Consider the following 13,508-nt stretch of genomic DNA (forward strand, 5'->3'; position numbering starts at 1 on the left):
CATTTTTGCACATTATAAAGAGCACATAAATATCGAGCCTTTCCATCAGAAGCAATTCTCGTTAAGAACTATTAAACCCTGCTTAATGAAAAAGGGACAAGTTCTCATGTGTACTTGCATGAAACTAATACAATCAACACTAGACAGGAAATTAACTTAGTTGGGGACGGGTGATAGGGAACAAGTAGCGGAGCCCACCTCCCTCTCCCTCTGTGGATATTGTATGACTCCCATATTTAAGACTCTACATTGAAAGGACTTTTTGTTTTCTGCTGTCTCATTTCAGAGGACAGAATTTTTGCCCATTTTTATTGTTGGTTTTAGAGTTTTTCTCCATCATGGACATGACTAATACTCAGAAATTTTTCCTACCAGCTGAACACCAACTGCCCCAGCCAGCCTCACCTGGAACTACCTGTCAATGGGACAGGTTTATTGTAAGATATTCAGAGGTTCCTCCACAAATACACCAATTGGTTTTTAAACTTAGAGATTTGGAAGGAGATTTCCTTTTGTTCTTTCCTTCTTTTTGTCCTTCCTTCCTTTGATTTATTTGTTAAATTTAGTATTGAAACTTCTAAAATTTCTGACAAATCTTGCAATGTTATAAGACTAGGAATCTCTTGGGGTGCCTGGGTGGCTCAGTGGGTTAAGCCTCTGCCTTCGGCTCACGTCAAGGTCTCAGGGTCCTAGGATCAAGCCCCGCATCAGGCTCTCTGCTCAGCAGGGAGCCTGCTTCCCCCTCTCTCTCTGCCTGCCTTTCTGCCTACTTGTGATCTCTCTCTCTCTCTGTGTGTCAAATAAATAAATAAAATCTTAAAAAAAAAGGCTAGGAATCTCTTTATTGCCAATCTAAGAGACATAAGAGGCAGAATACGTATTTTATGACATGGTCACTGTGTTCATGATATAAAACATCTTGTTTTCCCTTTGATACTCTTCTACAAGGATCCAGTAGGACACACACAAGCCACGTTACCCATCTTACTGTTCTCACGTTTAGAAAACGTGGCCTCTTTTTTCTTTGAGAGATAGGCTCAATCACACACTTCTGAGCATGCCCACATGTTGCAGTCTAACTTAGGAGCTTCAATAAAAATGTCATGCCTTTTTCTCTTTCACTCCCTCAAAATCACATCTTGCACAGAAAAAGCAAGGGCCAACATCTGACTCTAGAAACAGATAGCCAGGGTTCAAATCCTAGATCTGTGTGACATTTGGTAAATTACTTAACTTCTCTGTACCCCAATTTCCTTATCTTTAAAATGGGCTAATAATATCACCAGCCTCAAAGGGTTGACTTGAGTATACAATAAGGTAATATGCCTTAGTGCTGAAATAGCATTTGGCTCACAGCAAGCCAAATATTGGTGTGTTTACTATTATTGTTACCTTCATATTTTAGAAAAGAGAGAAATACATTTCTGTAAAGTTTACTGTGATTTGAGGCTTTTCTTCTATATCCAGTGAAATTTAATTCAAAAATTACCTCATTAGTTCCAGTTTAGCTTTGGCATTACCTTCTCTGTGAACTACTTCAGGTCCCAGCAGACTGACTTCAACGATGACTTCATTAAGCTGAAAGAGTATATCAAAATATCTCCCTCAGAACACTTAGCATATTTGTACTTTTGGCTTCTCTCTTTGCTTTTCTTTGCTTCATCTGACCCTTGCCCCATGCATCCTACTGTTCCTTGTAATAAATACCAGCTTATCCTCTGTTGCAATCCTAGCACCAATGATAGTCCTTGTTTTATCACTGATATTCATGAATGTTCATTAAAGGAATGTGTGAATAAATGAAAACACAAAGAAATTTATGGTTACCAAAAGCAAGGTATCTTTCTTTAACTTCCTGTTTACCTCTTTCTACTCTATGTTTGTTGTTAGTTAGGCAGCTCACTCACTGAGATGTTGTTGCAGCAAAGCTAGTCAGAAGCAGCAGAGGACATCATGCAGGGTGTGTCCAGGACTAGGCTCATTTCAGTGGTAGTGACCATGGCATCCTGGAGGCTTATCCAATGAGGACCACTGAGAAAGGAATTCTGAAAACTTTTCCCTTCTCCTTTTTGAGCATGTTCAGTAGGTAGCTAACAAGACAATAGCTAGCTAAGCTCCAATTTTCCATATTTTGTCACTTCCTCTGAATTTCTCAGCCCTCAGCCCAAGGCTGCATACCAAATGAAAAAGACCAGAACCTAATTTCTTTAAAATGCAAATCATCAATCTGTCCCACTAAGGAGAGGCCTTGAGATATATATGGGGGGGGCAGTGAAATTACACTATTAAGGAGGCAGTTAACCTTTTTTGAGCTTTAATTAGGGAACTACATGAACATTAGAAATATAAAGTAGGAAATAAACTACTACTTTACTTGTATTCTAAAATGAGCCTTTTTTCATTATAAGAAGGAGACATGTTTTATTACCTCTTACATTAACTAGATTCACATATGGCCTGTTTTATTTCTAAATTGGCCAGGTTAGCACTGTTGGTGTACTTCAACCTCTGAATTATGGACTTTCACCTACTCTTCCATAATAATAAAAAGTGGAGAGCATAAAACAGTATCTATAAAATAATGAACGTGTATTTGCGTTCTGATATTACCTGACAAACCTAGGTGAATGCCAAAATGACAGTATATGTGGTTTTTACTTTTAAAGTACAGATATGTCATAGAAAGTTTTCTATAGATTGTTTAATTATGTGATCCAGGAGGCATGAGGCTTGCTTAATCTGATCTGGTACTCACTTTTGAGAAGACTTTGAATGAAAGGACCTGAGTGAGGCAGTTTAATTGCAATTACAGCCAGTTGTAACTTTGTTTCTTTTTTTAGTTTCTTCTCCTTCTCCTCCTCCTCTTCTTCCTCTTCCTCCTCCTCCTCTTCTTTTTCTTCATCTTTCTTCTTTCTTCTTCTTCCTCTTTCTTCTCCTCCTCCTCTTCATCTTGAAGGATGGAGAGCCAGGGCAAGTGGCTTTCATGGGAAGGCTGCAGAACTAGATCTGTCCATAGGAAGACACTGGTGATGTGTAAGGAGGGGGGATGTGGGGAATGACACTGAGAGGGATGATTTCCGATACTCACATGCTCAGGAGCATGTGTCCTCCAGGTTACTTGGGACTCCTTATTTAGTTGCACAGGAAACTATAGTTAATGTTCACCATCAATTGTTTATTTTTTAAAGATTTACTTTTTTTATGTGTATGTGAGAGAGAGAGCACAAGAAGGGAGAGGTAGAGGGAGAGAGAGAATCTGAAGCAGACTCCATGCTAAGCAAGCAGCCCGATGCGGGGCTGGATCTCATGACCCTGAGATCATGATCCTGAGATCACAGCTTGAGCCAAAACCAAGAGTTGGCCGTTTAACCGACTGCACCGCCCAGATGCCCCTGTTCACCATCAGTTTTTGTGCAGATGTCTCTCAAGTCACTTCGGTAGTTTGAAGTTCATTTTCTAGCAGAATCTTGAAGAAAGTCTCATGGTAAAAACGTTTTCTGAATTTTCTGCATAAGGATGACAGATCTTTTTTTGTGTGGTGTAACACAAATTATATTTTTTATGCTTTATAAATACTATTTTATATAATTTGGAATACTTTTATGTCAACTAATAATAACTTTGAAGATAGAGCAGTTGCAGAGTTGGCTCATTTGGGGACTCAACCAGGTGAAATCCCTAAGTCATTTTCAGCTTTCTGCTCTGCCTTCCTCAGCATATTTGCTATTGTCCTCTAACTGACCAATTTTCCCCCTTATTATTCAATTTATTTAAACTAAACAAGCAAAACAAACAAACACCAAAAGAGTTTACCCTTTTCTCCCACCTCCTCACGCCACACCTCTGGCAACAACGAACTGGTTAACTGCATCAGTGAGCTTAAATTGATTGATTGATTGATTGATTGATTGAGTTAGATTCCACATATATGGAAGATCGTATGGTATTTGTTTTTCTGACTTATTTCACTAAGCATGATGCCTTCCAGATATATGTATGTAGTTACAAATGGCAACATTTCATTTTTTATGGCTGATTAATATTCCTTTGTGTGTGTGTGTGTGTGTGTGTGTGTGAGAGAGAGAGAGAGAGAGAGAGACAATGTCTTTATCCATTCATTCACTGATGGACCCTTAGATTGTTTCCATATCTGGGCTATTGTAAATAATGCTGTAATGAACATGGAGGTGTGCATATTTTTTCAAGTTGTTGTTTTCTCTTTCATCAGATAAATACCCAAAGTAGAATTGCTAGATCATGTGATACTTCTATTTTTAAGTTTTTGAAGAACCTCTGTAATTTGTTTTCCATAGTGGCTATATAATCCTAGCAACAATACACAAGGATTCTCTTTCTCCACATCCTTGCAACACTTGTTATTTCAACCTTTTTGATAACAACCATTCTAACAGGAGCAAGGTAATATCTCACTGTAGTTTTGATTTGCATTTATTTGATGATTAATAATGCAGAACATCTTTTCATGTATCTACTGGCTATCTATATGTCTTATTTTAAAACATGTCTATTCAGATGTTCTGCCCATTTTTAATGTTTTTTTTTTTGCTATTGAATTTTATGAATTCTTTATATATTTTGGATATCACCCCTTCTTAGATGTATAATTAGCAAATATTGTTTCCCCCTTTGTAGGTTGCTTTTTCATTTTGTTGATGGTTTCCTTTGCTGTACAGGAGCTTTTAAGTTTGGTTTAGTCCCCCTTACTTATTTTTACTTTTACTTCTTTTGCTTTTGGTGTCAAATTTCAAAAATTCATCACCAAAACCTATATCAAGGAACTTACCACCTGTTTTCTTCTATGAGTTTTAGGGTGTCATGTCTTACATTTGAACCTTTAAAGTTTCATTCCATTGCATGTGGCTGTCCAAATTATCCCAGCACTATTTATTGAAGAGATTCTCCCTTCCCTTTTGTCTATTCGTGACATCTTTGTCATAAATTATTTGACCATATATTCATGAGTTATTCCTGGGCTTTCTATTCTGTTCCATTACGTATGTGTCTATTTTTATGCCAGCACCATACTATTTTAATTATTATAGTTGTAATATAGTTTGAAATAGGACGCATGATGCCTCTAGCTTCATTGTTCTTTCCCAAGAATTCTTTGGCTATTTGGGGTCTTTAATGGTTCCATAAAACTTTTAGGATTGTCCTATTTCTGTGAAAATGTCATTGGAATTTTGATGGGGTTTACACTGAATCTATAGATTGCTTTGGGTAGTGTGGACAGTTTTAACAATATTGATTCTTCCTGTCCATGAGCATGGGATATCTTTTCCATTTATTTATTTATTCTTCAATTTCTTTCATTACTATCTTATAGTTTTTAATATACATACAGGTCTTTTACATCCTTGGTTAAATTTATTCTTATGTGTTTTATTGAATTTGATGCAATTGAAAATGGGACTCTTAATTTCTCATTCTGATAGATTATTAATGTCTAGAAATGCAACACATTTTGTTTATTGATTTTATACTCGACAGCTTTACTGAATTTGTTGCTTAGTTCTAGTAGTTTTTCTGATGGAGTCTTTAGGGTTTTCTATATATAATATCATGTCATGTGTAAACAGTGACAATTTTACTTCTTCCTTTCCTATTTGGATGCCTTTTATTTCTTTTTCTTACCTTATTGCTCTGGGTAGAATTCTATATTGTGTTGAGGAAAAGTAGGAAGAGTAGTTATCCTTGCCTTGCTCCTGATATTGGACAGAAAGTTTACAGCTTTCTAGACTACTCATCTAGCAATAGCAGAATATACATTCTTCTCAATTCACATAGGAATTTGCCTACATAGAAAATATTCTAAGCTATAAGAAAAAACCCACATCAATAAATTTAAAATAATATAAATCATACAGAATCTACTCTTGGATCACAATGGAATTAAACTAGAAGTAAATAACAGAAACATAACTGGGAAACCACAAAATACATGCAGACCAAACAACATACTTCTAAATAATACATGGATCAAAGAAAAAGTCTCAAGAGAAATTTAAAAATATTTTGAACTAGGGCACCTGGGTGGCTCAGTGGGTTAAGCCGCTGCCTTCGGCTCAGGTCATGATCTCAGGGTCCTGGGATCAAGTCCTGCATCGGGCTCTCTGCTCAGCGGGGAGCCTGCTTCCTCCTCTCTCTCTCTGCCTGCCTCTCTGCCTACTTGTGATCTCTCTCTGTCAAATAAATAAATAAAATCTTAAAAAATATATATTTTGAACTAGATGCAAATGCAAATGTAAGTGATCAAAATTTGCAGGATGCCTTGAAAGCAGTGCTTAGAATGAAAATAATAGCATAAATACTGTGTCTTTTCAGAACCCCCCCCCCAAGAAAATCCGTTAGCTGTATCTGCAGAAGCCTGGACTCAAGGTCAACTGATACATTCCAGTCTATGAATAAGCAAAGCCCTGCATTTCTGACATGAAATAAGGAGTACAAGACCCCATTATATTTACACTGGCTCTCAGACCATGCCCAGAGCCCCCTCTCCTTGTCCTAAGATAATTTTCTGAGATCAGGAGCTCACTTTTGCCTGATTCTAATGTTAAGTCTCCACTCTAAAGTAAAAACACAATGTATGTTACATATATGTATGCTCAGGGCACATGTTCCATCTTTCTTCATAAATAGGCATAAATTTCTCTGTCCCTTTCATCAATTTGTATGTAATCTCCTACCCTGAATTTCTTTTGAAAACTCCACTCCTTAACCTAGAATCTTGGAAATGGTTTTTGGACATCAGTCTGCCATCTGCCCAGGTTGCCCGCCTCCTGAATAAAGCAACTTTTATTTTCCAACACTTGTCTCTTGAGTTGGCTTTCAAGCGGCAAGCAGTCAGACTTGGGTTTCAGTAACATTAGCATGGTCAAAATCTGGAACACTGACAACCACAAATGCTGGCAAGGAGGTGGAGCAAGAAGTCCCATTCACTGATGGTGAGAATGCCAAATGGTACAGCCACTTTGGAAAACAACTTAGCAGTGTCTTACAAAACCAAATTGTTGTCTTACCTGGTGATTTAGCAATTGTGCTCCTTAGTATTTACCCAAAGAACTGAAAACATATCTACAAACAACCTGCCATGAATGCTTAGGCAAGCTTTATTCATAACTGTCAAAGCTTAGAAGCAAAAAAGTTGTCCTTTAGAAGTGAGTGGGTAAATAAACTGTAATACATCCAGATGATGGAGTATTATACAGTACTTAAAAGAAAGAACTATCAAGTCATGAATATAAAGATATAGGGGGAACTTAAATTCAATATCACTATGTGAAAGACAGCAATATGAAAAGCCAATTGTACTGTATGATTCCAACTATATGACATTATGAAAAAGACAAAACTATGGAGATAGTAAAAATACCAGTGGTTGTCAGATGGGGGGAAGGCAGCATAAACAGCACAGAGAACTTTTAGGGCAGTGATACTATTCTGTATGATCCTATAATGATGGATCTATGTTATTTAACACTTGCAAAAACCCATTAGAATGTACATTAGGAATGAGCCCTAATGTAAACCATGGACTCTGGGGGATAACGACGTGTCAGTGCAAGTTCATTAGTGCCACTGTGGCACGAGATGCTGATAGTGGAGGAGGTTGTAACTGGGTGAAGATGGGTCAGTTCTTTGTACCTCCTGCGCACTTTTGCTATGAACCTAAAACTGCTCTAAACAAAGCTTATTATTTTTATTTTTTTAAAGATTTTATTTATGTATCTGACAGAGAGAGACAGAGCAAGAGAGGGAATACAAGCAGGGGCAGTGGGAGAGGAAGAAGCAGGCTTTCTGTTGAGCAGGGAGTCCAATGTGGGGCTTGATTCCAGGATGCCAGGATTATAACCTGAGCTGAAGGCAGAAGCTTAACGACTGAGCCACCCAAGTGTCCCAGCTTATTATTTTGATTTTTATTCCAGTAATTTTATCAGAATATATCTTCATATTGGCTATTTCTAGGTAGAGGTCTTCACATATATGTTATAGTTTGTCAATAATGTAATTTCAAATCTGTTTTTTCTTCCTTCTTTCTTTCCTCCCTTCCTCTCCTGCCCCCTCTTCCTTCCCTTCCTCTTCCCCCTTCCTTCCTTTTAAGTTTCAAGCAAGGGTTCTTGTTCTCTTGCTTTGGTTTTGTCTTCAGAAATGCCTATTATTTCTAGGGCAATCTTTTTAATTCATCATTGTTATTTATCACTATCTCAATTACTTTTTTATGGCCTCATTTCTTTTTAATTAAAAAAATTCCCTTTTATCTTCCATTTCTTAAGATGTTATCTTGTTTTTCCTTTCTTTTGTTCTGTTTTTTTCCAGAGTCATCTTAATTGCTGATATTATTATATATCCTTTCCTGAGTTCAGTACCCTATTTGTGAGTTTTACTGATTCTTATTCATATTTTCCCCTTCATGTCCTGTATTTTCAAATGTCTTTTGGCTCATTTTGAAATAGTCAGTGACAATTTTAGTTTGTCTCGTGGGTTTATCTATGTAGTATCCTCCCATAGCCTGTGAGGAACTTAGTCAGCTCTGATTCTCATTCTTTTCTTACAATAGCTTTTATTGAGATTTAAGCTTGACACTTTTTCATTACTCCAAATATGAGTGTGTTTTCTGTTATTAACTTTATCATTTTATGAGAAAGAGATGTAAACTTCCATTTGGTGTATGGTGATTTGAAGCTTTTCTGGATTTTTTTGTGTGTGAAATTTTTCTGATCTTTTAGAAGGAAGAGAATTGTTCAGGAAAGCTTTTATAACTTCACAGAGCTCCCGCTTCTATGCCTTGCTTCTTGAGATTTCCTGGCTATGTTTTCCTTTCCCACTTTTATGCAGATCTTCTCATGTCTCCTCTCTCTTGTCCTAACCTGCTTAATTTAATTCAACTCCCAGAGGTTTCTGCTCAGTGAGGGACTCCCCTAAAACAGATTCCTGCAGAGTCTATTTTGAGAGTCCTTGGGAGCTGGGCTGCTGTACTTCTTTATTACTTCCTACCCTGGGCCCCCAGCACTCACCCAGTCCATGGGGGGCCAACCCCTTTTCTTGCCTGTGGCAGCTGCTGTTCTCAAGCTGGCCCATTATGTTTTACAGAGAACATCTGTTGGCTCCTCAAGGTCACTTCGGCTCTAAGATCCAAAAGAAGCCACCCTTCTTGCTCCCTTCATTTTCTGCTCATATAAACAGTGGTGCAATGCTTGTCTTGTGGCTACTGGCGTATTTTGCAGTTCATAGAGAAGAACCTACCTTTGTTGTAAATGTTGCCCGTGTGTGTTTGGTTTCACTGTGTAGTTGCTGTCAATTTTTATGCAGGAATTCAAAGAGATTGAAAAATCTTACAAGGCCCTATGGCATTAGAAAAATATTTGCAGGTCTCTTATGAAGGATTGAAAAACATGCACAACTTGTATATATTAAACAGTCCTTTAGAGTCTAGATAAGAGCCAAATTTGGCCACATTTATCCCATTCCTTGATGGTTCTTCTGCTATTACATCAATTAGCTTTTTTTTTTTTTTTAAAGATTTTATTTATTTATTTGATAGACAGAGATCACAAGTAGGCAGAGAGGCAGGCAGAGAGAAAGGAAGGGAAGCAGGCTCCCTGCTGAGCAGAGAGCCCAATGCGGGGCTCTATCCCAGGACCCTGAGATCATGACCTGAGCCGAAGGCAGAGGCTTTAACCCATAGAGCCACCCAGGCGCCCCTATCAATTGACTTTAAGAGGGAAGAAATATCATTAGACTTTTAACATATGGATCTCCTGAATAACTTTTTTTTTTTTAATTTAGGAAAAGAAAAAGTGTTTAAGCACTAAGTTGAAAATAAAGGTGTATAAACAAAACCATAATCACTTTGGATGAAGTATGGGTTAGACACAAAATGGGAGACTGCAAAACATGAACTACTCAAGAAAACATCTCAGATGAAAAGACATTTTCATTGTAACCCCCATAAGCAGCAGTTCATGTTTCAACATCTAATGGTCTGAGGACATGTCCACACACTCCAGCCATGAGTAACTGCCCTTCCCCTGAAGTGCCAGCTCTTTTCGACTGGTATTTCGCTAGGTTAATAAAGACTAGTGATTATAGTTTTATTTAACTTTCCATTAATCAGGTATTCCAATGGACAAAGTATGTTGAAGGGGCGCCTGGGTGGTTCAGTGGGTTAAGCCTCTGCCTTCGGCTTGGGTCATGATGCCAGGGTCCTGGGATCGAGCCCGCATTGGGCTCTCTGCTCAGCGGGAAGCCTGCTTCCTCCTCCCTCTCTGCCTGCCTCTCTGCCTACTTGTGATCTCTGTCAAATAAATAAATAAAATATTAAAAAAAAAGACAATAGTGAATTAGTTATTATCCAGATGAGGAAGTTGAGGCTCAGAGGTCTAGGATTTGTTTAAGCTTCCCGGTTCTATGTGTTTTGCTGTTTCTACTATTCCATAGTTTTGAATAAATGAGTATTGTGTAGAAATAATGGGAAAAAATCATTCCTCTTTATGCTGACTTAAGAAAAAATGTGCTTTATGTGTAGGCATCATTTTCATCAATGCATTTATCTCTGCTTATGTTTCCCATATACTTATTTTATCATTTTTAATGATTCTTTCACTAATAAGGATGTCTTCTAAGAAATATATTAAAGGATTTTCTTCTTGCAGCTAATGTACTATAGAAAGCTAATGATGATTGATCACCAGACGTGTGCTAACTACTCTGCTAAGTTTTTTCACAGAACGTTTTATTTGACAGTCACACCAACTCTGTTACACTTTTTATAGACTAACCACTCCTTATTTTATAGGTTGAAAAAGTTTAAGTACTTTTCCAAGGTCACATAATTTATTAGGTGGAGAGGCAAAACTGTATCTGAGTTCAAATTAATGTGGCTTCATATAAAAAACAATGGCCTTACTCCCTGTGTTGGGATGCAATATATGAAATGTATCATACTCCAAATATGTCCAAGGCCCTCCTATTACAATTTTTCTTTTTTGGTTTGTTCCTTTTATGACTTGTTGAGGTACATTTTTATAACCTAGGTTTTACAAAACACCCACATCTTTAAACTAGCAAAGATGCTTCGGTCATCATATGAGCTATATAGAATGCTTAAATGTACTACATAGTCAAGTTTTAAGCATTGAAATAGCAGCTCCTTTCCCTTGATAATGATTTAAAGCCCTTATTTTATAAGTAGAGCTCTTTAAGAATATAAGTGGTGCATATTTATATCCTAGCCAGCTTTGAAACATTACTGTGTTGATATTCTGGGAATCAAAGAACAAGTGGTTCAGGGAGGAATTTTATAAAGCGACACTTGATATTTCAGGGGGTAGAACAGAATATGAATGTGTGACTAAGTCCACTGAGTCCCAGGGAGGGTCCATCTGCATGTAAAAAGCAAGAGCCAAGTAATTCAGGAAGGAATTGAGAAGAACATGATCTGGAGCTCAGGGAGTATAAAAGAACAATTTTATTAGCTAGAATGGGTTATCAGTATATATTCTGTTTTCTTATGTGATATATACAGAAAGAATCATACCATAATATTATTCTTTGCCAAATACTCTGCAGAGAGCATTAAAAAAGCTATATACAGATGGCACTGTAAATAAAATATTTCAGTAAATTGATGACAACTGAGAGTACCATCCATAGATACCCTGTTAAGAGGATGATGAAGGAGCTAAATTAAGAGATTCCAGATTCTGTTTGCAGAGTTGAAAAACAAAGGCAGGTATTGCAACAAAATAACAAGGGGTTCTTCTCCTTGGACCACAAAATGGAAACCATCAGTCCATCCTGCAGAGTATATGAGGACAATGGTGAATGGTCAGTGTCTAGCTTGGAAGCTACATTGATCAAGTTACAACTAAATATAGGTATTAAAACTCTTCATTTGGAAAAGAAATGAAAACATTATTTTTCTCCTTAGTTCTCCCCAGGACAAATGATTGGGTAGACCCAGCATGATCAGGGATAGGTCAAGAGAATGAAATACTTATTGCCCTATCTTTAGAGGGTACAAGTGGTGATGATACATATATCTCATCTGGGAATACAGCAGTAGATTATAAATTAGGCTCTTTGTATATTTATTTAAATATCTTAGGCTTAGGACAAAATTATAAATAGGAGTTAATAGTGAACTCTAAGATTTTAATTGAAATTTAGTTTAATTCATGTCCATCAGAATCAAGATAAGTTTCAAGTAAGGCAAACATGGTTTGATATCTATGGGTCACTGGAGGGAACAGATTATTTAGAGGGCTGACTTTAGCAATAATCAGCTTTGTTAGGGACTGGTGACTTTGTAAGTATTGAACAAGGATGGACCTCAACACTGAATAAGTAGATGTAAGGAACAGATCAGGGGAAAACTGGGAGTTAGTGTAAGACTTTAAAATTTATAGAAAGTAACATGGATAATTCCAGAAGTTATGTTGATTTGGGAAGATCTCAAAGGAGTACTGAGATTGAGGAAGATACCTACCAATCTTTATGAATCAAATTTGTTTTTATGGGGCCTTTTTTGTTGGTTACTCATCCAGCACCAAATTAGAACACAAATATGTCCTATGAGTTTAGAGTGAAGTGACCTGTACATTGATAGGATAGGAGCTCAAGTGTTGGATTTGGGATGTGATAACATACCAGGTTGGTAGGATTAGTAGGTAGCCGTTTCGAAGGACTCTTCAAAGTGGTCAGAGACAATAGAAAGTCTCTAGCTTACTTGGTTCTATGTCCTCTCTAAGCAGAAAGAATTGTTATCTACCTAAATATTCTCCCTTAACTCACCTTCTAAAGACTGATAGCTCACCCTTGACAGAACATAGAACTTGAACCAGGATCCAAGAAATTACTTGAAAAAAGAAGAGTCATGTAGTATGATGAGCTGTCTGACACAAATAAATGAGCCCAAACAGGACAAAGACAGCAACCAGTGTTAATTAGAAAGCTTTATGGAGAACTGAGAATTACTGGTGGAAAATGTCAACAACATTAATGACGTTTGAAATGGAGATTCAGATCTTATACCCTGTATCCTATAATATTTTAGTTATTCAAGAAATATTTATTGAGTAAACCTGGGGGCAGGCATTTTGCCAAATACATAGGTGCAATAATTAAAAAAAAAGGGGGGGAGTGATGATTTTCAGGGAGTTATACTCTGCTAAGGAATACACACAAGTGGATTCAGAACCATACGCTGATTCATTGTTGGAAAATTACAGGGCTCTATGAAAGAACACTGGAAGAACTCCTACTTCAGTCTCGGGGGATGGGCAGGGATGAAGGAAGAAAACACTACGAGAAGTTGACTGGAGTGAATAGCTGGCCTCTGTATAGAGAAGCAGACACTGCTTTAGCAGGCTGACATGAACCTCAAGCCGTCGAGAGTATTACCTAGTACAAAGAAAGAGGTGGTCCAGAAAAATAACACCATGGATGAAGATGCCAAACTCACTTCTCTACTGCAAATTATTGCAGAT

This window comes from Mustela erminea, chromosome 14 (genome assembly GCF_009829155.1).
Source record: "Mustela erminea isolate mMusErm1 chromosome 14, mMusErm1.Pri, whole genome shotgun sequence".
Taxonomy (NCBI): domain Eukaryota; kingdom Metazoa; phylum Chordata; class Mammalia; order Carnivora; family Mustelidae; genus Mustela; species Mustela erminea.